Source organism: Mus musculus, chromosome 3 (genome assembly GCF_000001635.26).
Source record: "Mus musculus strain C57BL/6J chromosome 3, GRCm38.p6 C57BL/6J".
Taxonomy (NCBI): Eukaryota; Metazoa; Chordata; class Mammalia; order Rodentia; family Muridae; genus Mus; species Mus musculus.
Window position 1 is genome coordinate 142073153 of NC_000069.6, and position 27094 is coordinate 142100246.

Sequence of the window (27094 nt, forward strand, 5' to 3'; positions counted from 1 at the left end):
ATCTATTTGATTAAACTAAATTTTAAGAAAGCATTGCAAGCATCTGGTGTTCTCCATGATGTTTTCATGATAACTTTTATATTTAAGGCACCTTTTAAATGCACTGCTCTATGGAAGTGTGGAACAGTGGCAAAGGGCATAGGTATGGAATCACATGTTTCAAATGGCAGCTCTTACTTTAGCCAAACCTCCTAACTTCCATGTACTATGGTTTCCACATCTGCAAAATGAGCTAGGGGCAGCAACCACTCCCTAGAGTATTAGGAATAGTGAATGACATGATGGACCCAGAAACAAATTTTGCATCAATTAACTGTAGTTACCATCAAGATCATAACCAAGGCTTTTAAAATCCAGAAGAAATTACAAGGAGTATTGGATTAGACCTGAAGGTATAATGTGGTTCTATGCTTTAAAAAGGGTCATTTAAACAAATCAACAAGGAAATATAAAAATATACAACTGACAGCCAAAAAGTTGGTAGTTGTAGTTCCATAAGGACTTCATGCAAAATGGTAACAGGCTCAAAACTGTACAAGACGAGGGAAAGTATCAGGGTCTTAGTGCAAATGTTTAGAAAGCATAAGGAAAAAAAAAGCAGTTAAAAATCTGTGAAGTCCATTTTCTGAGTATCTAAGTGCTTCCATTTACTTCAGTAGACCTGATCAAACAGGGAAGGGGTGGCCAATCTTGGATGCCACGCCATCAAATTCAACTTTGAAGACTAGTTTTCAGAACTGAGCAATGAATGAAGGAATACATTAGAGGAGGAGCCTGTATCCCTCACCTCCATGCTAATGAACTCTGTGAGGAACGTGTCTGTAAGCCCAACTGAGGTCTGTTCTGCTTATAAGGTCTTCATTCCTTTGGGGCCCACAAAACAAACTTCCTGTGTCCGACTCTCAGCTTTCTCAGTTTTAGACAGGCTGCCTAACTCACTAATCTCTGATCAAAGGATGATTACATCTTTCAAGTAAATTTGTTGAAATGTCCTTAGGAAACCACTGAAGGACTCAGAGAGCAGCACGTAAGTGCAAAGCAATGCTACTTTTACCAACAGTGGGGGAAAATCTTACTCTAAACCTAACTAGAGAAGACTGTCATAGCACTGACACCCCCTGAAAGCAGACCTAGCCACACTCTTGAAGCAAATGCATGCCATAGCATTTCAGAAGGTCGTCTTGCAGTATGTTTTAAAGAGCTTCAAGTTTTAAGGCCAACCCCAGCTACATCTGGATTTTGAGATTAGCCTTGGTTAAGTAACAAGATTTTCTCTCAAAAGGACAACAACAACAACAACAACAACGAAAATACTCCTACAGCTACATGGAAATGTTATCATAGATATGGTAGGTTTATCTTTTGTTATCAAATGTCTTATTATTTTAAGTGTACTGCTAAATATTAGCATTGCTGGACAATATAGGTGGTATAATTTAATGATTTCAATCACTCATATTTCTGAAAAAAAATGCATTACAGACTCTACATTCCTTCATCTCAATGTTCAATGATACAGTTGCAAATTTGACTTAGAAGCTGAGCACCTCCCATTGTGGCATATCCTCACAAAGCACACACATGCTTAGTAGTCTTATTCACACCAGTACCATAAACATCTTCAGTGTCATCCCTTGGGGGAGGATCCTATAAGCAGCCTCTAACTGAGGAGTCTAGTCTACAGGCTGAGGTTTCCTCGGCTTTTCTGACTTACGAAACTCACTAATCAGAAACCTCAGTCTAAAGCCTGCCCTTATGACTGGGCCTTTTCCTTTGTAGTTGAGCTAGGACCACACCCACAAACTGTCCTTTAGCCACACATCTCCAGAAGATCCAGTAGAAGGCATTTACAGTTTCAAAGGGAGATGTGTTGCATCTCATCACATAACCTAGGGCTAGAGAGTCCAACAAATGGTCATGTACACACCAAAGAGGCCAGAAACTGGGAAGCTGTCAGTCCCATGATATTTTTTAAGTATAAGCATGAATCTAAAGATCTGCCATCTCCCAACGATGCCCCTGCTGGGGGTCCTACTAAACTGCTGAAGAGGGTGGAGTGTGATAAGCAGTAGAAACCCTCAATAGGAACAACTGGAAACATAACACCAAAATGAATAAAACCATTTCCAAACATTTCACTTGGGTACTCAGAAGGCTACTGATGCTTCTCCTCATTCCTCAAAGGCTAATGTCTGTGGAGAGATTGGAAATAGTTCCCAAACTATTGATTTCTATGGTCTCCCCAGTCACTTCTTCCAATGAAAAAATTCCATAAACAAGTATGACATTCAACTTTATCTTAAAATAGTACAATCCATGCCATTACTATTTTGCAAAGAGAGGTTTATTATGGTTCCCGGAGGTTCCAGTCCAAAGCTGGGGGGGGGGGGCAACATGAACCCTCAAGACTCTGGAGAGGGCAGCACACCACAGCAAGTACATGAAGTAGAAGGAATCCCTTACACTGTGGTCCAGGATGCAGGAAGAGGAGATCAGTGCGATTCCAAAATCTCTTGCGAGGACATAGCACCAGGGACCCAAAGGCCTTGTACAAGGTCTCACCTTATACAGATCCACAGTGCTTTCAACAGGATAGTGAGAGATACCAAGTTTTTACCACAGAGGTACTTGGGAGACGATCACCCAAACATAGCACCAAGTCAATATGAAGTTATAAGCAGACTTCAATATTATAGTGGCCCAAATAAAATTTTCCATACTGAAACCTTTAATTTCGAAACAATGATCATGATGATGGGTATTAATTTCTATAATCTCAGCACAATATTTTGCATACATGTAAATTATTATACCACACTTAAATATTTTTAAATATTTTTAAAACCAAAAGTAAACTTAATTTCAAAATACTTAACCCAGAAAAAGAAATTAGATTTCATTTATAGCTCCAAAAAAAGCTAACAGTAGGAGCTGTAAACTGAATTATTTATATATTTTTCCTTAAAATTATGTACTCAAATGGCTGGAAAGATAAATCAGCTGTTAGAATCACTTGTTGCTCTTGTAGAATGGAGACTCACAACCATTTGTTGACTCCAGTTCCAGGGAATTCAATGCCCTCTTCTTGGTCCTCAGGCACTGGGTATATATGTGGTTCACATATATACATGTAGACTAACACTCACACTCATAACGTAAAATTCAGTCATTTTAAGTGAAAAGAATATAATCAGGGACCTAGAGAGATGGCTTAGCAATTAAGAACATTGGTTGCTCTTCCAGAAGACCCAAGTTTGATTTGGAGCACCTACATGACAGCCAACAATTGCCTGTTACTGCAGTTGTAGGTGACCTACCATCCTCTTCTACGCCCCATGGGCACTTCACATGCACACACACATACACACACACAGTACACAAACACACAGGGCTGTACACTTATACACACATTAGTAGAATTAATAAATGAATATCTTAAGAATGTATATAACCAACATTTCTTGGAGTCATTTTAGCAAATAAAAGTTTCATAAATATGTACAAATATGCCTCAAAAATGTTACTAGATTTATTTACCATGATTTAAAAGCTTAGGAAAATTAATCCAATGAGGAAAAGATACATTCAAATGCATCATTTTCACTGGGCATGGTGGCTCATGCATTTAATCCCAGCATTCAGGAAGCAGAGGCAGGCGGATCTCTGAGTTTGAGGTCAGTCTGCTCTTTAGAGCAAATTCCAGGACTACCAGGGCTGCATAGAGGAATGCTTACTCATTCATAAATAAGTAAACCAAACAGGCAGACATAGTTTTCATTCCTCTTGTTGTAGTTCATTTCTTTTTATAATAGAGATTTAAAAAATACAAAGTGCAATCTTTCTTCATTATAGTGAACCAGGTCACTCTACCATCTTCACACAAAACAAGCCTCCATCAGGGGCCATGCTCCTGATCTCTTTTCCTTGCCTCTATAGCTCTTAATGAAGTATAGACTGGTTGAATCTCATTGAAGCACCTAGTATCTTTTTTCTATTTGGTTCTTTTGGGAGGGAGAATCATATTAGGTATTCCCTACTCATCTCCCCACGGGAGTAAAGCCAAGCACCCCCTCTAAACTGATGCCAACTCTGGCTTCCAGATCCTTACAACGTTTCATGTTTACATGCACTGCTCTTTTACTATATTGTACTGGAGACACTTGTTCACCCGTAGTGTAATTGGCTGAAAAGCAAGAGATTTAGGTCTGAGGCTTTCTCGAGCCTTTTATTTCCTCTCTCTAGTAGGGCTGTGACTCACAGTGTTGCCCACCACGGCTATTGCTGTTAGACAAAGAGCAAATGCAAGGGGCAATGTATTTGATAGTTGATTGTATTGAACTTTATTTCATTCTCTCTTATTCTATTTTATATGTTGGGTATTTTACCTGCATATGTGCCTGGTACCCAGACAGGGAATCAGATACCCTGGAACTACAGTTAGACAGTCATGAGATATCATGTGGGTACTGGGAATTGAACTCAGAACCCTGAACCGTAAGCCTTCTCTTTAGCCCTTTTGAAGGTATAGCCCAAGCAGATTCTACTGTGATGTCACATTAGCCCTAAAAGGGGGATGGAATAAGTTTGCTGGAAAGAAGAATAACTGTGTAACCTAGTTTGTACTAGCCTGAAAAATGTTATCACAGGGGAGTCGTCAATATGGCAGGAAAGGTTATCACTGAGAGTGTAAATGTTTGAAGTCCAGACTAAGTGTGTGAGCCAGCATTGCAAGGGAAAGAAATGAACTTCTGGCTCCTTACAGGACAAGTCCACTTCCACACTGCCCTGCTGATTTATACCAGTTTCCCTTATCTTGTGTACTCTTGGTGATAATTAGAGGAACAATCACACATTCCAGTCACTGTGTAAATTATATCTTTCTCTTGACTTCAGAAGACCATAAAGTCAATGTCAAAAGGCAATAACGCCACCTATCAAGTGTCCAAACTCTTTAATAATTACCACAGCCTTACCTTCCTCAGCAAGGCATTGAATGAGCTTCACTTCCTGTCACATATAACGAGTACCTTGAACTCCAACCTGTCAGCAAAGGATTAAAAAATTGAGTTTCTATTTGTTTTAATCTGTTGACTTGCAGAGTCATTTACCAATCCATCTGCACTGAAAAACAGACACATACCATACACCTGGGAGGCCCTCTCCACCCCTTCTGTATAAGAGAGAATACTTTATCAACACAACACAGAAGACACAACAGCAAGTGTCCTGAGAAGCAAGACCAGGTCTGAGTGGACTTGCAATTTGTTTATGATAGGAGGCATCATGTAAATGAAAACAGCACAGATTTGTGAGTAGATGTATAAAGTGTGCCTTCTCCACAATATTTTCTACCCAAGTTTGCTTATGAAAAATAAAATGTGTCTATATATGCATACATGCATGTATGAGTGTGTATATTTATGTATGTGTTTATATATGTATCAGATTTTAAAGCCTTTTTGAGTATTCACATCAAATTAATACCTTTTCTAATAAAATGTATAAAGCACACTTAGATCTTCATTGGATAAGAACTGTTTTTCTATGTATCTGTATAATCCATGTTTTTCTATATTTTCAAAAGTTAAACAAGAAGATATACCAAATAAAGAAGTCTGAATGCAGGACAACTGTGCCATCAATGCAAGGTTTAAAAAAAAATTTACAACACTTTTCACTCCATTGCGAACAAATCAAATTGTCAAGGGATTATCTGCATTAACCTGCCAAAGGACACAACTCCCACATAAAACTCTCATCATTCCAAAACAAACTACAATCCACTTCATAGTTCAAAATTAATCCTAAGATTTTGTCAGATACAAATGCCTTCAACCAAAATCAGCAAAGACTTTTGACTCACAACACAGAGAATTTCAGTAGCGTGAAAAATAAATGGTCTAGGATTTTATGCTTATATGAAATTAGACTCTTTCTGGTGCTGTGTTGTAAAGCAAATTACACATGTATGTGCACACATACATACAAAGACACACACATCACCATCAACACTACCACTGCCGCCACAATCACCACCGGTGAGATCTCTTAATAAACAGAACAATTAACCATCAGTGACATCCCTCCATGAGAGAATCAAACTGAGATGTTCCTTGTGTGGTAGTTATGTCTGGTGCTAACCTGAGACTGAGTTTCAGTTAGGGCACAAACGTGATGCAGAGTAAATAAAAAGAAATAATTTAAAAGTTAGGAATCAGTATATTGATAACTATCCTATCCCAGTCTAAATGACTTATTGACTCTCCTCTATGGTTTAATACCCTTATCCTTAAACAATAAAAGGTCTTGAAATGGCCCTATCGCCCAGAGAGACCATGATGTTACAGGCAGTATAATTAATGCAGTATGCTAAATAATTATAAAGTATGGTTTGGAAACAATTTTTTTTCCTTACAGAAGATATAAATACTAAGAAAAGCCACTCTATGTGAGGAATTTTGATTCTGAAAACCATATCCAGCCGTGCAATGGGGGAAGTAGAAACCTGCACCTTGGGAAGTAGAAAGTTAGCTGTGCCTTTCAAATAGCAAAATATGATACCAAAGAGGTGGCTCAGTGTGTACAGGGACTTGTCCCCAAGACTGACAATTAGAGTTTGAACCATGGATCCCACATGTAATAAAAGAGAATTGACTCCCACAATGTGTCTCAGACTTCCACTTACACACTGTAGCACATACATGCAATTCACATGTGCATGCACCCACACACATACACATGTATAAATATTTTTAAAGCAAGATAATGATTCTCATTTGCTTTCTTTTCAAAACCTTTTATCCAACAATGGGATAATGCCTGACTCTGAAGGAATACAAGTGGTATATTTAGTATATGGAAATAATAGAGCCATCACAAATATGACATATATAACAATATGGATTTTGTACCCTCTTCTCAGGAAAAAATATATATATACCCTTCTCCAAATCAAGAGAAGAGATAAATGGCTTAGAGCAAGACACAGGTCTCCTCTGGACATTTTCGCATAAACTAAACTCACTGCAGAACAGCAGCTTTATATACGAGCAAAAAGCCTGAGCTATGGGGGCTTACAGAGACTGAAGCACCAACCAGAGGGCACGCTTGGGCTGGATCTAGGCTCCCTACACATGTGGCAGGTGTGCAGCTTGGCTGTCTTCCTGTGGGTCCCCTAACAATTGCAGCAGTGGCAGTCCCTGACTCTGTTGCCTGCCTTTCGATCCCTTGCCCCTAGCTGGGCTGCCTTGTCTGGCCTCAGTGGGAGAGCATGCATTTGGTCCTGCTGCAACTTGATGTGCTGGTGTGGGTTTGGAACCCATGGGAGTCCACGCCTTCTCTGAGGAAAAATGGAGAGGGGGTGGGGAAGGGGTTATGAGGCTGGGATTGAAGGGAGAGAAGAGGAGGCCACAATAGAGATGTAAAGTGAGCGAGTGAATGAATGAATAAGTAAATAATCTAAAGTAAAGTAAAGGACAGCAGGAGTTATTTAACAGCAGGATAAAGTAATGCTCTTAGGTTGAAGGCTGATTGCTCGATCCTGGGGATCATTTTAGGTGACCTAGACTGCTGCCAAGTCCTCAACTTTCAGGGCAGAAAATGTAGTCACAAACTTGCCTAACCTCCCAAGCAGGAGAACAACCCGTCCTAAGGTAAGGACTAGCAGTATGATGAGGAGATAGGTGGTGCAGCTATAGATCTCTCCATAAAAGGAAGCATCGAGCAGAAACCATGCTGGTGTGGTTTCAGGAACTTGACAAAAGAAATTAGACAAATAAATGCTTGGTGAGATCCACCGTGTACACAGACCTTGAAGGACAAGGGCACACTTAGCTCCCTGATTAAAGACTCCTACATTACTGTGTGATTGAATATGAACCATCCTCCTTAGTTAGAGGGCTGGACCACAGCGAGAAAAAGCCTGTGGCACATTGTGAAGGCTTCCTTGCCCTGAAAAGGCCTTCAGTAAACGCAGGGAAGCTTATAAATGCATGGCCTTTACTTTACAAAAGTTAGGTTATCAGTTTTTCTTTTTCGTTTGATTTTTGAGACATGGTTTCTCTCTGTGTAGCCTTGGCTATCCTGGAGCTTGTTCTGTAGACCAGGCTGGCCTTGAGCTCACAGAGATCCTCCTGCCTCTGCCTCCCAAGCAAGATTATACATTTTCAAAAAGTACCGACCAAAAAAAATGGGCAGTGTTTAAAACAAGTAGCTAAGCAGTGTAAACACATACTCTACCAGAAGAATCTTCTCTATTTTCTTACTTCAATAAATGTATTTATATCTTTACACAAACATCCATAAGAACTTTATTTTTCATCTTGTCAAATGTGCATTATCTTACCTTTTACAAAATACTCATTAGCACTACATAGCTACATTCCATCAGAAATGATAGACTTTGTAAAATGTAACTCTCCCTCATACTCTCATAACCTTTATTCAGAAAGGAAAACAGGACAAAGACAGCTTAGAACATTAATTCATCTAGGACTTTTCATGTAACTATTATGAGCCACAATAACTCTAAGAAAGACATACACATATAATCTACATACACTATCTGCTTTTTGAGAAAATATTCCAGTCAAAATAATTCTGAAAAAATCATAAATCCTTAAAGATTATAGCACTGGATTTCAAAGAATGTGGTAAAGATATAATAATCAAAACAGTCTCTTGTCTTGAAGATAGACACACATGTAACTGAGGCAGAATAAACTGCAGAAACCAAAGTATCATACATGGTCAAAGTTTGTTTGAGAGGGGAATCAGGGGAAGATATTTCAACAACTCATTATGAGGATACCAGCTAGTCACAGGTCAAAGAGGGGACTGCAACTACGAAAGTCAGCAAACACTTGATTTTAAAAATGGGTAGAGAACTCCGATATCCATGACTGCAAAGATGAAGCTAACATTGCCAGCAGTATTATGAAACAGTGACCCATGTCTCTAACTGATGGAGGATAAATCACAATGTTCGTTTCCCAAAGGCTTGTAAGTTGGGCTTGGGTTTCCATGGTGATATTATTAGGATATTGGGACCCTTGAAAGGTAGGTCCTAGTGGCTGGCCAAATGCCTCTACCTGGGAATGAGAGTTGGGGCATCTCACTCTCTCTCCATCCCTAGCCCATAGTGTTGTGTCTTGTCTCCACCATGTACTCTATAATGGTATGCTGCATTGTCAACGCCTCAAAGTAATGAAGCCAACTGATCATGCGCACAGATGTGCAAGACTGGGAGACGGACACGTTCTCTGTATAAGCTAATTACTAGCAATATTTTGTTACAGCGATGACTAAAAATGCTAATTCTTAGAGTAATACAAAGCCACGAGCTATCACATCGAGTTATAATGTCCACCATCAAATACTGGGTTGCTCAGGTATAGTTCAATAAGAGAATGTACATTCACCATTTACAAGACTCTTAGTTTGATACTTAGATGGTTATGGAGAATATGGAAAAATCAAAACCCATATGCACTGTTTGGACAAAAGAATTTAATACAGATAGTATAAAAATAAAGACTGTGGCTCCTCAAGAAGTTAATAATAGAACTACCAGGCAGTCTAGCAATCTTACTTTTGAATATTTATCCCAGAAATAAAAAAAAAGACAATGTCCAAGAATGTAAAGAAGCGTCATGAAGAGATGTTTATATACTGCCTGACTATAGCAATACAATCTGAAATAGTCAAGATGTGGAAGCAATCCAAATATCCACAGAAGTATGCACAAATAAACGAAATATGATATACAAAGAATGAAATATTATTCAGCCTTTAAAAAAGAAGGAAATCCTATTTCACACTAGCACATGGGACCTTCAGAACATTATGCTGTTGAAATAAGCCAATCCCCAAAAGATAAATAGTAGGTAGCTGAAATAATCAAACTCATGAGGCCAGAAAGCTGCAAAGTGATTGTCAAAGGTAGAGTAGGAAGAAATGGTATAACAGGTACAGTTTCAGATGTGCAAGAAGAGAAATTATGCAGAGCCATTGCACCGCAGTGTGAAGATAGAGTGAGGTACATTCAAAAAAGTTACTATGATGGTAAATTTTGGTCAATGGCTTTTTACATATTTTTACAGTTAACAAGGCATAAGTAATGAGATGCACACAAGAAGTTGCAACATGAGCACATATAACCTTGGCATATGGATAGGAGTTACACAAAGATGGGTGGAGCATCTGGGTAAAAATCCAACCAAAAAGTCAACTGCCTACAAGAACAAACCTGCAGCTGATAGAGAATTGAACTACCCCCGTGAAAACTACAACAATACATGGAGATTCACGGCATATGGTGGTCAGTCGGTCCTGAAGGGAGAGTCTCCAAATGGCTCAACACACAAAGAGCAGACCATACAGTGCAGGGGTGAGAAAACAAATTGGGGTACCTGCTATCCAATCACTCAGCACTGCTCCTGGAAACCAGAACCAGTATGAAAAGAACTCAGACACAGACAATGTGGTCTGAGGCACCCTACAGACAGCTTCATGATCTGTATCCTTAAGAGGAGAGAGAGATTACCTTTCAAACCCCATCAAGACTGATGCTGCATTTGAACCACACCCACCTGAATTTTCCTGTTTTGAAGCATCTCAGCAACATGTGCCTGAGCACATCTGAGGCTCAGGGGAGGCGCTGTAGAAGTAGCTGGTTTTCATATGACTGATGGGTAATCTTTCATTGATGCATGTTTTCTTAACTATTCCCTCCCCCCAAGTTGATATTTATAAAATATAAGGGAAAAATTCAAATTTCCCATCTATGAACACTAACAAATACACATACTTTTAAAATGAAGACAGAATTTGAAGTGTAATACTTCAAAAACAATATCTGTAACTAACTCTCAATTATTCTAATAGGAATTTTTAAAATGTCCCTAAGTTTAAAACTCACTTTGCACAATATTTCTGTGCTTTCTAAGACTATTTTAAACTATCTTTTGGATTTCAGAGCCCTGTCTACAAAGGCCTGCATTCTCTTTTACTTAAATTACCACTTATGAACCCCAAGCCTGTTGTAAGCTTTTACCTACAAAGCTATGAGAAGCTGAAGTATTAAAAAAAAATACCCTGTGAGGTCACAGAGGCTGCCACCAGCCGGTAAAAGAAAACAGACCTCACTGCCAGGATGTCAATTACCTAGCCCTGGGCACTGGCTCACAGAAAGCCACAGCTTAAAATCATTATAAAGATAGCTTTAAGACAATTAAACAAATTACTTGGGATCATGAGTCCTTAAAATCTCTTCCTAACTGAAAAAAAAAAAAAGTGCCAGAAGACCACCTCAGAAATTGAGGTAAATTACAGAAAAGTGTTACAACATGAGTAAGAGTTCATTTATTTTCCTCTTGCAAATTAAAATTTTTCCAAGCATTCTAAAAACAGGCTTTGGGGTATGTCAGCAACACATACAGTTTTTTTTTTTTTTTTTTTTTTTTTTTTTTTTTTTTTTTTTTTTAGTATTTTAGTGATATGCTAACACTCAAAATAACTGGCATGTATAGGAGCAAACTAAGCCTATGATTGTTGACCATTCAGAATATCTTTTTCTGTCAGAGGCAGAGCCTCACCTCACCTAGGCTAATCTAGAATTTTATCTGTAACCACAAAGAGCCTGGAACCCCCATCCTCCTGCCTGTGTCCCAAGTGCTGAAATTACAGGCATCCTTCATCACTCTCAACTCCATCTGACACCCTCACTGAAGCAATAAACTATCATCTGTGTGTGTGTCGATGTTTTATTAACCTTGTAAAGTAAGAAAGTAACAGAATGCCAAAATCCCGACGCTCTTACATAAAATTATAATTACTCAATTCTAGAGTCTACAATATCTGCAAAGAGATCCTGGTCAAGTTCTTTTTCTTTTCAAAACAAAAATTAATGACATACAGGAGAGAGCAGATTATAGATTTTCTTCCCTCGGGGTAAAGATTTGAAAAAATAACATGTGGGCATTTTGTAAATCGAGAAAAATGACTTTGACAAAATACTAACAATCCTGAAAATACAAAAGTAATTATATATATTATGAATTATAAATATATATATAGTTATATATATAATAAAAAGGAAGCCTAAAATAGCAGAAAGGGTTAATAACAGTTCCAAGCTCCTGAACCTATGTTTACCATCTCAACAGTAATAATAGCTCACTGTATGAAGGCTGTGCATCCTCTCCATCCAGTCTTGCCACAAGCACGCAGCCCTTTACACATAGCAAAAGCCCAAAGCAGTGAAGAGCCAAGTCCTTTAACCCTGAAATTCCTGGGTACAATTGTAGGTACATCTACTGCCTGGGAGATCTTGAGGAAGCCGAACTGATCTCAGCCTTGGCTTCCTCTTCTGTAAAACGTGACGATGCCTAACACATATTTACTGTAAGGATTAACCAAGATGAAATGCCTGGGACAGGTGGCTGAATTCCTCTCACCCAAAAGGAGAAAAAGAAAACTTGTTTGACACCCCCAGGTACAGATTGTCCAGCTTCTCACCTGAGGCTACTCAAACAACACCAGCCCTCCTAAATGGTTCTCAAGAGTTTCCCACAAACCCCTCGGAGACATTGGAAAATCCCAAACATCAACTGTTGTTAACTTTCTTCATTTCATTTTTGCTTTAAATCAAGGCTCGAAGCCATAGTGAGACTTTCAACAGTGTTGGGCAATTGGCACTTTGTGTCGCTAATGGAGAACTCTGTGTCCTGGGCATCTACCACATTTAGATAAATGGAAAATGTCTCGTGGTAAACAAGCTTTTAGGCTGACTCCGCCACATTCAAACAAAGTCAAATGGTAGGAGGGAATACTAACCCATGTCTATCACTCCTAACCCTCAACACCCCCAAGGTATCATGAAAGGAGGGAAAGAGCTCAGAGAATAAATACTGTTTTGTCCTGAGACACTAATGTGAAAGCTGCAGGGAAGTGGAAATCTGATGTGATAGCAGAAATGACTCACCCTCACACAACAGAAGCATCATCAATACAGTGTGCTCCCCATAAGCACTAAAAATACACTTCTTTTTACAGAAGTGTTTCAAAAGCTCTTGGCCTGTAATGAAAAGGAAGGGAACATAGGGAGCAATCCGTCCACAAGACACCTCACAGGCACAGAAGTGAAGACCTACTCGTGCTGTGGCAATGGCCTGAGGGAGCCAAAGCTGCCCCGTGAGGCCACACTGCAAGTTGAGGGCAGGAAAATATCACAAACCAAACCAAATACAGCACTACATTCTCACTGCTACAGCCTGAGTGACAGGAATTGTCACCCCTCCCCCCAAAAACGTGTAAAAGCAAAGTTTGGGTCAGAGTGATCAACCGTTTATAAAAACAGAGTTTCAAAGGCAGCTTAAGACACTAAGATAGATTTATTTTCCTTAAAGCCTGCATTTCTTCACTGCTTCCCTAATATAAGCTTTTAAACCTATAGATTACATACATTTTCAGCTCCATAAAGCTTGTTAAATAGTCCTTGAAAGAACCATTGACTTACCCACCCAAAAGGTGCTTGTTATGCTGTGCATATATACTAGCCACACCCAGAGGAGAAAGCAGCACTTCTATATCGTACAGCTGTTGGGCTGCACATCGACAGAAAAGATAAAGGCTACAGGCACATCAATCTTGGGTAATCCAAAGATATAATTCTTAAATGTCTGCATGGTCTTGGAGAAGGTATCAAATTAAAACCTTCCTATGAAAAGCATAACATACACAAGCTTATAACTCATAATGCTTGAGTGTAAGAAATGGCACATACTTCTAATTCCACCAAACTTAGAAAAATAAATAAAACCTAAAGTCCACAGGGAAACTGAAGGTTGGCAATGTATGTCATTCAGATAGACACATTTAGACAAAGAAGCTCAGATAAACATATTGGCTATGTACATTTGAGAGTCTATACTGTCTGAGTAGGAACCTAAAGAATAGAGAATAGTAATTCAATGTGTGGTCTGAAATTAATTCTAGCATCAATAATCTTTCTTTTGACATTTAGTAATATATTTTTTTAAAAAGTGTTGGACAAATAAGCATAGAACGTTTTCTTATAACGTATAAGGATGATTCAAAGGTATGAGGAGTTTAAAACACTAAGAGACTTACCTTGTACCTACCTTAAAGAGCAAATGAACTCCTCAAATTATCTAGCAAGTGAGTGCAAGTTGTCACTGATGTTTCCAGTGTGTTGAGACATAATGAAAAGTTAGAAAGACTACATGGGGAGGGGGGTATGTTGCAGAAATTACCTTAGGGATTAAGAGGCAATCTTTGATTTCTTTTGCTTTGTCCTGAATGTCAAAGACTCACTTCTGAATGGTGGGTCTACAGAGACAAACACCACCATGCTGGTGTAGAGGACTAAAATCTCACTAGCTATAAACCTCTCTCATAATTCACTAGGGTGAGAATGGAGATGAACTGCCCACCATGACGCCATTCATAAGATCATCCTCGATGTCATCATTTATAAGATCATCCTCCCACCAAGCACCTGTGATGAGCAGGGAGTCAAACAGATGCGCATCAAGTCAAACACTTAGTTCCAGGAGCCAAAGACACCTTCACTGTGCTCATATCTCTGTGCCTAGCACTGGCTTCTGCCATCTCTTTGCTTAACGTGGCTCATCCCACAGCATTGCTCATCCTTCAACAATGGAGGCAAAGGATTTTTCTTGATATCAGCTAAGGGTGTGTGATTCCACTCATTTTTTTCCCCACACCCAACTACTGTAACAGTACCCCTTTCTATTGAGTAAGGAAATAAACCTAATATTTAATAATATAATCAGGCAAACCAGAAACATTTACTGACTATTGTATTGATTGTGGTTTGAAGGTTTGAAGAACCTACATTCCCTCAAGGGTTCTCAGACTAGTATTTTCAATTTGCTCCAGGAAAAAACAAAAAAACAAAAAAAAAACATTTATCCTAGTAAAGCTATAAACAGCTTCTACTAAGTTAAATAAAATAAGGAGGAAGAAAAATTAAAAAGATAACCAAAACTTTAGAAGTGAGGAGAGTGAAGTAAGATAAAAATTAAAGCAGTATAAAACTGAGGCCTTAGATGCAAGAATAAAAAAGTGAAGGATTTAGAACCAGTCATTCATTCTGAGATTTCTACTTTAATCAAATATCTTTGTACCATGTGATGTTATAGATATGGATATCACTAAAAAGTATTAGGGTATAAAAGATCAAGCTTTATGAGACTGATGAAAATTTTAAAATTGCATACAAACAAGTGAGAGTTGTAGAAAGCACACAAAACCACCTAAGCCTTTTAATAAGCATTAGGACTTCCAATGAGAAGTCTGCTATATAGATGCCTTTTAAAGTCAAGCTTGTAAACTGTGTATGTCTACCCAGAAATGAGTCAATCCTGCTGGGTTGGCAACAAGGACCCTTGAACCTCAGATAACTTAAACATGTAGGAGTAAAGAGCCAATTTAACCATGAAATTTAAAGAAATAATAATAACATGGAAGTAGAAAATGGCATTCATTTAACTAGAATTCATTGTGTATTCAGTAAGGGGACCCTCCAGAGTACAGAAAAGATACAGGATCTAAGTTAAGTGTTCAAAAGACCTGGCAAGCTGGTTGTCACTACTACATGGTAAAAGTATTTCTAGTCACAGACTGTATGTAGTGACATAAACAATGAATGGGTGGTAAGGAACACAAGATATGGGGTTTTGGTTTGGTTTTTCAGAAGACCTTGGAACAGGTCAAGATGCTGACACTGGGCCAGGAAACGGTTTTGTTAACAGGGTTTGTTTGGTTTTTTTTTTTTTTTTTTCAAGGCCTCAGCAAGAAACAAGGGAGGGGTGAGGAATTCTGAAGGGAACAGAGGGGGGGGGAGGGAGGGAGGGAGGGAGGGAGAGGGAGAGAAGAGAGAAAGAATATAGCTAAATAAGTATTATTTGGGTAGGGGTATCCTTATCCAGCCTCGGAACACAGGAAGGCAGTGGGGAGCCATGGGAATGCAGAGATCCCTCTACAGTGCAGAAGGCTCGTAGCCCTTTCTGATGACCCTATCCTTAGAGAAGGAAATGTCCACCCTCTGAAAGAGGACAGAGAATCGATAGTGTTAGGATATTGGGAAGATGGGATGCATTCAACATACTCTTTTAAAACCTTGGTAAGAGTTTAAAAACCCCTAACACAAATCAGGAAAAAAATCACATGCTTAATAAGACAATTATGCTACTCTGGGACTACCCCAACAAGCCTGCAACAGCCCGCCATGCAGTATATTTTCTTAGCATGTTACTAAACAAGAAAGACAAGGCAGCTGCCCTGGGCATGTTCACCTGACCTTGAAAGTAACTGGGTCTGCTGAAGTCTCTTACATAGGAAATACAGGTTCATATTAGAGTTGTACACTATAGTCTTGTCTTCATTTTAATATACAGCTAAATATTCCTCCTTCTGAATTAATCCAGAGAAAGCCCATAAAATTTGAAAGTGATAAAAAAAATCCCACAAACTACTGCCTTCCAGTGGACATTTGAAAGTTATCCACCTCTAAACACTAAAGCCTTTTCCCCGTGTGTATTATGACAATATCTCTCAGTAGAAAAGAACAAGTTGAAGGTATTCTCCATACAGGTCTTATTTGCCCTCTAAAATCTGATTAAACCTAACGGAAAAGCAAACATGAGTCTGATGCTTTGTTGACTTTCAGGCTCTAAACCTAACAGTTCCTCACCTAGCAGGCACCTTGAGCATGTGCCTCTTTATCAAATGTAATGACCGACGTTAAGTTACATTTGTAATCTACACTCATGAAGTCCTAGGAAATGACCTCCTTAAATACAAGATCCAGGCCCCTTTGTATATCACTGACCCTTATCTAAAAAGCTATTTATAAGAGAAATAGAAAAATAGCAAACATCTTACCACTAGATTCCAGTCACCTTGGTTCTCAAGCTGACCTCAAGGTGTTCTCTGCTATCCCTGCCCAGTCCTACTCAATCCTATGACTATTACATGGGCAGAATCTGTTGAACACTTGCAGTGGATGCTCTTTTCCTAATCTCTATCCTGACTTTTCTCCTCCTGCCACCAATCACCCCACTTGGCATGAAAGAGATGCACACGGAGTCGCAGCACAGACTGTCTCCTTTGAAGACGAGGCTGCAGCAGTTCATGCCAGTGAGTACTCAAACTCTTAAGCCACACCATTTCTCTGTCCAACATAGTCCTCAGATCCTTTGTATTAAAAATGTTCATAGCTGGAAGTAGAACCTTGTGAACCACCTTTATTCTATTTTGTTCTATAAATACCAGTGAGAAACCACTAAAGCCTAAAAAGGTTAAACTTTAGTTACTCAGGAAACACGGGTCCAATTCATCATGTGTGTTGTATTCTGTTGTCCATTGCCTTTAATCTTGTGACCAGACACTAGTTGCCCATGAAGTTTTAATAGGAAGCCATACCAATCTGTTGGAGGTCATATTTCACTAAATAAGAAAATTGATTCCATTAGACATGGATGTGATTATTTACATACAATTTGAGAAACAAACCCAGGAGCAACTCTTGAAACTTGTAGGTGGATCCAGAAGACATGCGCCTCATTTATTTGTATAATTAACACTATTTCTGAATAAGTTTGGAGTCTGGTTCCCATCACGAATGATTCGAGTAAATAAAACACAGCCACATTGTCGCCCAGAACTTCAGAAAGGGCATATCATAAAATGTTATCCACAAGAAAAGTCCTTTTAAAAACATACGGTGTCAAAATGAAACACTAGAGAAAAAAATATGCGACCAAAATTAGAAACCAAGGAGCAACTGCCAGCTAAACACAGACCCATGAGAGGCTCTCCACCTCTCACTGGGGACACTCTGGAGGGCTCACGAAGACCTTTAGCCTGGAATGAGCTTCATTTCCTGATTCTTCCCTCTCTGAGCCGCCAGGTCCACTGCCTTACTTTAGTACCTTGGCCACTCCTCACTTGTCTCCTCCGGACTCACCTAGAGTCTGGAGAACACTGCAGGAGCACTATTTCACATCAAGTACAAACTCTTGGGATTAATACCACTCATTAAGGAAAGTGATTCCAAAATTACGTTTGAGTTTCCCAAGCCCTTACAATCCCCTTCCCCACTCTTTTTTTAGAAACGGCTTTCCCATCAAGATTATGCATTGGGTAGCAGCAGGTCCTACTTGGAGCACAGTAAGTACTGTGCAAAGGCTAGTTACTATAATTTCCATTGAAATGGACAGTTTCTTTCTGAGAATCAACCTTTAAAAACAGTAAGTATGCCTCATATGCTACCTAGACACAGTTTAGCTTTAGAGGGATCGGATTTTTATTCAGCGTTCAGAGAATAGCCAATGTGAAACTGCCTCTGATAGTTCATAATCTGCTAATTACAGTTGGAGCAACTACCTCTGATCGGTTACAATCTGTTAATTATAGCTGGAGCAGTTCTATTGTGACCTGTGTCCTGTCAGTCACAAATTTCTCCTTTGGAGAAAATGAAATAGCAACAAGTATAACTTTACAGTCAGCGTGCTTTTTGTACAAATTATTTTCCATAGTTCTCTAATAAAGAACGGTTAACTAGAAATAATATAACGTGTAATTTCTCTTCCTACTCTCAGGTTTGCAATCGAGTGTGGCAGGCGCTGCTCACTAAATACCCGAACGCTGTGTCTTCCTTTTGATAAGAAGAGTGAGCAAAAAGTTTCAACCTGGACTCTCATAGTCTGACAGCTAGAGCAGAGTACAACATGCTCTTGGGACTCACAGCGTGCAGGAATGTATACCAAGGGACAGTCTATACTTGGCCGAACAGAAACACAAACATCTATCAGATCAGTAAACCCCTTGGGGAAAACAGGCAATATCAAGCCTAAACAGCTTGTAAGCCACAAAGGAATTTACATATGCACTAGACGCTGCTCCAAGCACTTCCTGCACACTGCCACACGCAAGGCTCCACACACTCTGGAAAGTAAATCACGCTATCATCCCAATCACACACTTCAAGAAAAGGAAAAATGGCAGGATTAAACCATTTATCCTCACTCTCATTCAGTGAATAGAACCGGAGTTTGGATCCTGCTTAGTTAGAACATCTTTACACATCACACACATGAGGCACATACACATCTATAAAGGAATAAGAAATGGAACGGAATGAAACAAGATGCTACTGGAGACCAGAGTATCAATGCCAACTCTTAAGACAGCCCAAGAACTGGCTGAAGGATAGAATAACTGACAGAGGGAATGTCTAGAGATCAAGATAACCTGTGTCCGGCCTGACCCAGAGTTTGATCAATGTTATAAAACTACTGTATTTCAGGGCCAGAGATATGTCTCCGTAAATAAAGTGTTCAGTGCACAGGGAAGAAGACCAGAATGCAGATCCCCAGAGCCCATGATTGGGAGGTGCGGTGCCGTACCTGTAACTCTAGCCTCTTGAAAGTAGAGATAGGAGATCTAGTCTGGAGCAGGCTGGCAAACCAAACTATCCCAGTTGATGAGATCTGGGTTCGAATCAGAGACCTACCCTCAAAGAATAATGTGGAAGAATGGTCCAAGAAAACATCCTTAGGCCTCCACATGCCCTAATACATACGCACACGCTCACGTACGCACCCACTCATGCATGCATGCACGCACGCACACACGTGCGCATGCGCATGCGCAAAAAAAGGAAATTAAACATTTTTGAATCAGTATTTTCTGTACTGTGACCTCAATCTTTATTAGTGGAGTAAAATAATTTCTAAGACCTCTTTTTAAGAAGACTGTAAGTGGGAAATGTGTCTTAAAGGATAATAAGACTATGCCTAGCTATAGAGACTGGGAGATAAAAACCTTTGGCTCTGCAGAAACAAGCTAGCCTTACTTTACGTCCTGAAGCACAGCCTTCTCCCTGACATTGCTTGCTAGGTAAGACATCAATCAGCTCAGAAGACCTTGCCGGGCTTACTTATCTTCAGAACAGTCCAAGACAAAAAGTGCTGGAATCCTCACATGGTCAACTCCTGAATTCTTGATTTATTGTGTGCTTTGATCAGTGTGCTGTGGCGGCTCAGAAGCCAGATCTCAGACCAGGTGGCACAAAGATGATGGGTATTTCTTAAAGCAAGAGGGCACACTGACAAAGTGGTCCTTTAAAGGAGTTCACACATAGTCATAACTAAGTGTAAGCCTGAGACATCCGGGAAGGTCATAAATAAAATATTCTCTAATTTGGCATGATTGTGAGCAAATTACTTAATTGTGTATCGATGGTGAAAGGGTAATATGGCTAGGATTTCAAAGATAAAACATTTTCACTTCAATGAAAAATCTGCCTCCCCTGGTGTCTCCGGGATCCTCACTAATCGTTATCAAAGTGACCAGCATCATTTTGTGAATTCCATCTGTATCTAATTAAAAATCAGTTGTCTGATTTGAAATTACACCTCTCAGTGAAAGGCTCTCATTGGAAAAGAGAAGCAAAATTTTCTACCCAATTCACCCTCCGCAGAGGAGTACTTAACACTTTTCCAACGTTGATAGTTGAAGGAGCTTAGGAACAGAGTCGTCCATTATTTTGTGTTCAGATTATTTTTCTTTTAACTAACAAAAATTTCTTTTTGTCTCTTCACAGACTCTGAATAGGGATAAAAATAGGGCTTCATACATTACAAAATTGAAAAACAAAAGCATGTGTCTAGAAACATTAACAAATCAAAAACACCTCTGTTTATTTAGCTCCAAAGTACCCCCCCCCCTTGAGGGAGGAAAAGTCATGATGTGAGCCCTGTGGTCTTCCATTTAAATTACAAAAATAAAAAAATAAATAACTTGCATATTCTACAACTAGAAAGTTTGTTTTTAAAGGAGTTATTAATTATACCACACATCTCTGTTTCAATTTGGAAATCAGTCGGCCCTCTTTAGAATAAGGGTAGCCTCTCTTGAAGCTTGGTCTCCTCACCTTCCAAGTTCATTCACTCTGAGGCCTGATGGGACCATAGTTCAAATTCTTCAACAAGGCAAGGATCTAAATTACTTCCAGATCTGCCTGGTAGTCTAAAATGCTTGCCTTAACAGTGTGATTATGGCAACCATAAACCCTGTCAACGTGTCTTTTTGTTAGCATAGCTGCAAGAAGGAGAGTCGCCTCGAAAGCAAGAGAAAAATGGAATGGCCTCCTGAACAAAACCCTCTCTTGTACTTCACCTCATCTGTGAATAATTAGAAGAATTTAAATTGATCTGAAAGGGGTAGAGAAAAACCAAGATAGGATTACAGCATCTTTCACTTTGATGTAGTAAAAATTAAGAAAACGAAGAAGCTCCGAAGCCCCTGTTAAATATGCACACATGCCCATGGCCCTTAGCCTTCAACAATGACCAAACTGGGCAGCCCATTGTTGCTACAGTTAATAGTCCATACCTGTAAGTAAAGAGTTGCGTGTGGTTCTTTGACTCAACTAAACTAAACAAAAACTGTTCTCATAACTCAATTTTAAGCTCAGTAGTTTGAGTTTGTCATTCACACCATGTTGCACAAACTATATGCATTATCACTGAATGTTTGATTGAAATAACACTTGCCCTGTTTGAAAACTAATATGTGATGTGCATTTCTGAGGCAGTCATACTTCCTGATGGGGCATAGAGCAGATCAAACACTGCTCTTTACATCTTCCAACAGCAGCTGATTCGCAGCAGTTCTCCAAAGTATACAGGCATTTACTACATCTTATGTAACTACTGCATACTTGTTGATACATTCTTCAACCCAAGTTACACATTATATTCAACACTATCCAGAGGCACTTCTAAATTACTTCATGTATATATTTCCATACTTTAATCTATATTTCTTCAGTTAACATACTGTTTTTTTTCCAAAATGGTCAAATCTGGGAAATATTAATAGCATATTAACCATCTGTCCTATTAAAAACTGAAAAAAAGGTATACAAGAAAGGTATAAGACAGGATTTAAGGAAGGAGATCATGTGTCTTATTAAGGCTTTTCCAGAGTCCTTAATGGACTGTCATTTTAGCTGTTTTTAAATAATAAATGACTTGGGGACCAAGTGGTAGCGAACAACTTCCCAAATCATTTTCTATTTAATGTCTTCCTTTTTATCCCTTAGCATCCAGTTTGAGAAACAGAAACCACTTACATTTGGAAGATATTTTCTATTGATATTTGCAAAACAATTATTTCTAAGACTGAAATATTTCAATATTTTAGAAGTCTTAGAATTAATATGTTTTCCAAACTTTGTCTATTAAGATTATTCATTTAGGAAAGTTTCACCCAATTGCCTAAGAGACCTTACGTTTCAATTAACAAGTATTTTCAATGAACTTATATTTTGTGTTGTCATTTTCTTAGTATTAAGTTGGCACATGGAAACTATATAGATTCTTAGGGTATTTCTCTATCAAAATATTTTCAAAGCCATGACTACATGTAAATGTCTCTGAAAATATTTTATTTATAGAGAGGGACAAGGCTGTACTTTTTCACAGGAATTTCCATTGTCTGTCTTTAACATTAGTTTAGCTCATCCTCTTGTCCACTGGTCCATCTCAGAACTCTCAGAAAGTCTCTCAAGTATATTTACATCCCTGTCTTGATTTTCTAAAATGTGAATTTTTTTTTTTTTTTTTTTTTTTTGCCCTCCTCTGCAAGACTGAAACCCACTGCCTCAATGTTCCTGGTAGTCTTCGCTGATGTTCAGTCAGAGTTTGTTGTCCTCTCTGCATGGCTCCTGATCCAGCTGCACAAAGCCCCACAGATTCTCCCTTCTGCTGTGTTCAACTGCTTTCTACAGAAGTATCTATCTGCTAATATTTCTAAAAATACTTTTCTCTCGAATGTCCAGGATGACAGGCCCCTTACTCTGAAATAGCATTTTAATAGCTCGTGAGTTGTTTAGAGACATTCTGTCCACCATCAGAGAGAAGATTTAGCCTGGTCACTATGCCCTAGACTTAGAAAGGCACTGTCAATGCTGTAGCAGGAATGTAACCTGGTATGGAGTCAGATTCTCATTATCTGGGAGGTAACAGAATTGGCTTATCTTCTGGGCTGCAAAGGAACTTTCTCCTATGTAACATCTAAAATTAAAAGGAGATTACCTAAAGTCGAAAGTGCCCACCACTCGGTCTTCTGTCCTCATCCAGAGATCTATACCTGCCTGGACCTTTTCCCCATCAAAGCACAGCATATGCTGTCCCATCCCTACAACCAGCCAGGCATGGACTGCTTTCTAGAAAGTACAGCTGCATACAGAGAGGGGTAAGGTGAGAACAGGGGCGCATGGCATGGACTCAGGAGTCCCACGTGATGGGAAGGCTATGGCTTTCCTCATAAAGGGAAAACTTCATAACAGACGGAGAGCAGCTTGGCTCTATGCTGTAAAGAACCACGTTTCCCTCACCTCCTGAGATAACACTATCGATCTCTCTGTTTAGTTCAATGTTAAGCACAGACATTTGTCAGAGGTTCTCAACCCCTTTTACAGTTCCTTATATTGCAGTGACCCCCCAACAATGAATTATTTTGTTACTGTTTTATAACTTTAATTTTGCTAGTCATGAATTGATATGAAAATATCTGATATGTATTCCCTATAAAAAGGTCACGACCCACAGGTTGAGAATCACTGACTTAGATGATTTTTTTTTCTTCCTCCAACCCAACTCCTTAAAGGCAGAGAGAAGATACCAAAGTTTCTATTAACTAAGTGTTGGTCTTTATTCTCTATTACCTAAGTGTGGGTGATTTTGTTTTGTTTTGTTTTGTTTGATCCATGGTCAGTATCATTCAGCATAAGCTATGTCAGTAACTCTAACAAAATCCTACTCTTCTTATATTTCTAGTTGGAAGATAATAACTATTTATAGGGTACCATATGATATTTCAATAGATACATACAATATGGAACAATCAGGTAAGGATTCTCTGTACTTATAAGTTTCGATTGATTATTTCCTTGATAATTATGCTGTGTGAGAGTCAGGGTCTCTCACTGAATCTTGAGTCACTGAGTTGCAGAGATGGCTACCCATAATGCAATGGGATCTCCCTCTGGCTGCTTCCCCTGAACCAGTACTATACACATGTGCCACTATGCCCAGTGTTGCATGAGTGTTTTGAGGATCAAGTTCAGGTCTTCACACTTTTACAGCATGTAAATTTTCCCACCCCTGTTTTTAAAAACAAGTCTCCTGATGCTGTGAAGAACACTCAAGAGACTAATAATGTTTCACCCAAAATCACAAACATGGCACTAGCAGAAGAGCAAACGCCTTTTCTCCAATGGCAGTTGGAGTCAGAGATGAGAAGTCAACCTTCTCAACAGGGAGAGAGTTCACAAAAATTAAGCCCTGCTCTCTGCCTTCTGGGTTTTGTCTTTTAGTCATTGTTAAGAAAATGCTCATGGGGGTGGTGATGGGGATTGTTGGCGGTGTTTGCTTTTAATTGTCCAGACCTCTAGACCACACAGGCTGATTCAGTCTACTTGCTTATCAAAGTACCCACCCAGCCCCATCAACGTCTCTTGGATAACACCAGGCAGAATCTCTATGCATAACTCACCTTTGCAGCCAAAACACCCGGGTAGAATGACTCAAGAGAAGGAAAAGAAAAACATTAAAAAAGAATCTTCCTGTGTGGATGTGTAATCAGGAAAGGAACGGAGAGCTTCTGGAGGCCCTCCTAGAAGTATTTCTCAGTGCTGACCCACCTGTGAAGATTCTCTGGAACACCACTGTAGCCCAGAACCAGGGCAGCTGCCACCAAAGCTACTTGTAAATCCTGAGAAAGGAAATCAGCCTCCCCATGTTCTTTATCTTTTATGTAATGGCCATGCCTACTTCATGGGTTTGCTATCACACCTGGACACTAGGAGGGGCGACAACCAGCCTGGGGTTCAACACATGCTCCATGAATACACTGTTCTCATTTCTCCTACATCTTACATAGAACAGTCATCTCAGTATGAACTAGAGCTCTCCTAGAAGACCAAAGGAGCCCTTTAGTAATTACCCAGCGTGATACATCCTTACAAATTCACACTTTCATCTAGATTACCATTACAATGGACAATGGGTGGTAGACAAGTTCTAAGATTGAGGAATGTGACTAATTTTTCCAATCATATTTAAATGCACGGCAGGAAAACACAGAGATGCTAGAGATGGGGGCCTTGAGTGTTTTAATTTCAAAGCTTACCCTGAAGAAAAAGTTCTCAGAGAGACTCCAAGGTGGACTTCCTGCAAATAAGTTTCATTTTAGCATGTGTATGGATTAACTTCCTTCTCTTGGTCAGAAAGCGTGCTTGCCCTGTTTACAGCAAGACAGGGGAAGAGTTCCAAACCAATAATATTCTTGGATCTCTCACAGCTTTTCCCTGCATTGCTGGACACCCAAAGGTGAAAAGTGTTTATAATTAAGTCCAGACCTCAACTCCCCTTTACAGATAAACACATCACAATTATCCATGATTTTCAGATTGCATTAACTTTTCCAAGGCAAGAACTGGGTCAGTCATAATATATATTTTATATGAAAATATACTATAGAAATATAGTTATTACTATATAATATATAATGATAACTTAATATTAAAAGGTAGTTCAAAGTCTAATATTCTCTGTAAAGTGAAATCCAGGTAAGTGGTTTATATTCTTGGCTTTACAAATGACAACAGTAATTCGGTAAACACAATCAATCCTCTGAAAGTATCAGACTCTCACATCTGAAAGCTTCGGTCCAGGCTTCAAACTTATGGAAATTTAGGAATCAAAACAAAGCACCCCTTTTAAGTAAAAAACAAAAACAAAAAATGTTTATTTTCAATAATCAAAACCAATCTGTTTCAAATCACAACTTTTGACAAGGAGTGTATAATCAACAATACCAACCTGGGTCTGGCAGTCCCCGGGAGTCTGGAACTCCAAACTAAGACTATAAATCTACACTGTATTAGCTTCTGAAAACATAAAACAAGCCCATTAAGAGGAAACCAGTTTTTCACAAATGAACTTTTCAATTTTAAACCACCTAATATTTCTTTGTCTAAATCCCAGAATTTTTCCTGTAGCTGAAATTCCACACATGGTCTCCATATCCCCTAAAGAAATGCCCTTTCCAGATGAGTTCCTGAGAACAGAACCGTGTTTCTTCGAAGTCAGCAAGCTATTTATAACATCTACAGTAGCCCTCAAGGGAACATCAATTGGCAAGTATAAAATTACCTTATATATAGTCTAGTAATTACTCTGCCTTTGCTTAAACAGGAGAAGACAATGATAATCAGAAAATAAGGTACATGAAATGTGATCATTCTAATGTGGGTGCTTGCCATTCAAACAAGAAAATGCTATTAATTAGTTTTCATGACCCTGTAAAATACCCAACCCCACTCCCAAGCCAGCGTGTATATGAATGTAAGATATAACGGTTATTTTTTTGCCATACTGCACCACTCCAGCCAGGCGTAGTGGTAGACACCATTAGTCCTAGCACTTGTGAGGCAAAGGCAGGCAAAGCTCTAGGAGTTCAAGACCAGCCTATTCTATCGAGTGAGCCCAGGGCTACAAAGTAAGACCCTCTCTCAAAACAAAAAGCAACACTTTAATTATTACTTTAAGAAATATGAAAATAAGAGAAACCCTGTCTCAAAAAACAAAAACAACAAAAAAGAAATATGAAAATAGGCTTATCGATTTCTATAAGATTTATGATTCTTAAACGGCTTTCATTGAATATGTGCTAAATTTTCTATCATTGCAAAGTGCTGTTAGTTGGCTTGAGGAGAAGATGCAGCTGACAAAGCACTTGCTCTCCAAGCGTGAGGTTCTAGGCTTGACTCTCCATAATCAGCACTAATCTGGGAGTATCCTACTGCTCCTAGCAGAAGATGGGAGGTGGACAGAATGATCCTCAAATGCCTCTGGGCTAGCTAGTCTGGCTGCTATGGAATCAAGCATCAATGAACCCTTGTTTCCAATAGAGAAGGTGAGGGAAGGTGCAAGAGGTTATACACTGACCTTTACACATGCATCATGGCACGAGC

The 27094-nt window shown here is 39.1% G+C and overlaps 1 protein-coding gene across 6 annotated transcripts in view; it reads right to left on the reverse strand.

Annotated features, from left to right (window-relative positions):
* Bmpr1b (bone morphogenetic protein receptor, type 1B) overlaps positions 1-27094 on the reverse strand; it is a 332451-nt gene that overhangs the window by 236018 nt on the left and 69339 nt on the right. For 3 of the 6 annotated variants that reach the window (XM_006500939.4, XM_030252398.1, NM_001277216.2), the window contains exon 2: positions 4974-5040. The exons of the other annotated variants lie outside the window; for them this stretch is intronic. The gene's annotated coding sequence lies outside the window, so the exon portion shown is untranslated. The remainder of the gene's footprint in view (positions 1-4973; positions 5041-27094) is intronic. 6 annotated transcript variants of the gene reach the window in all.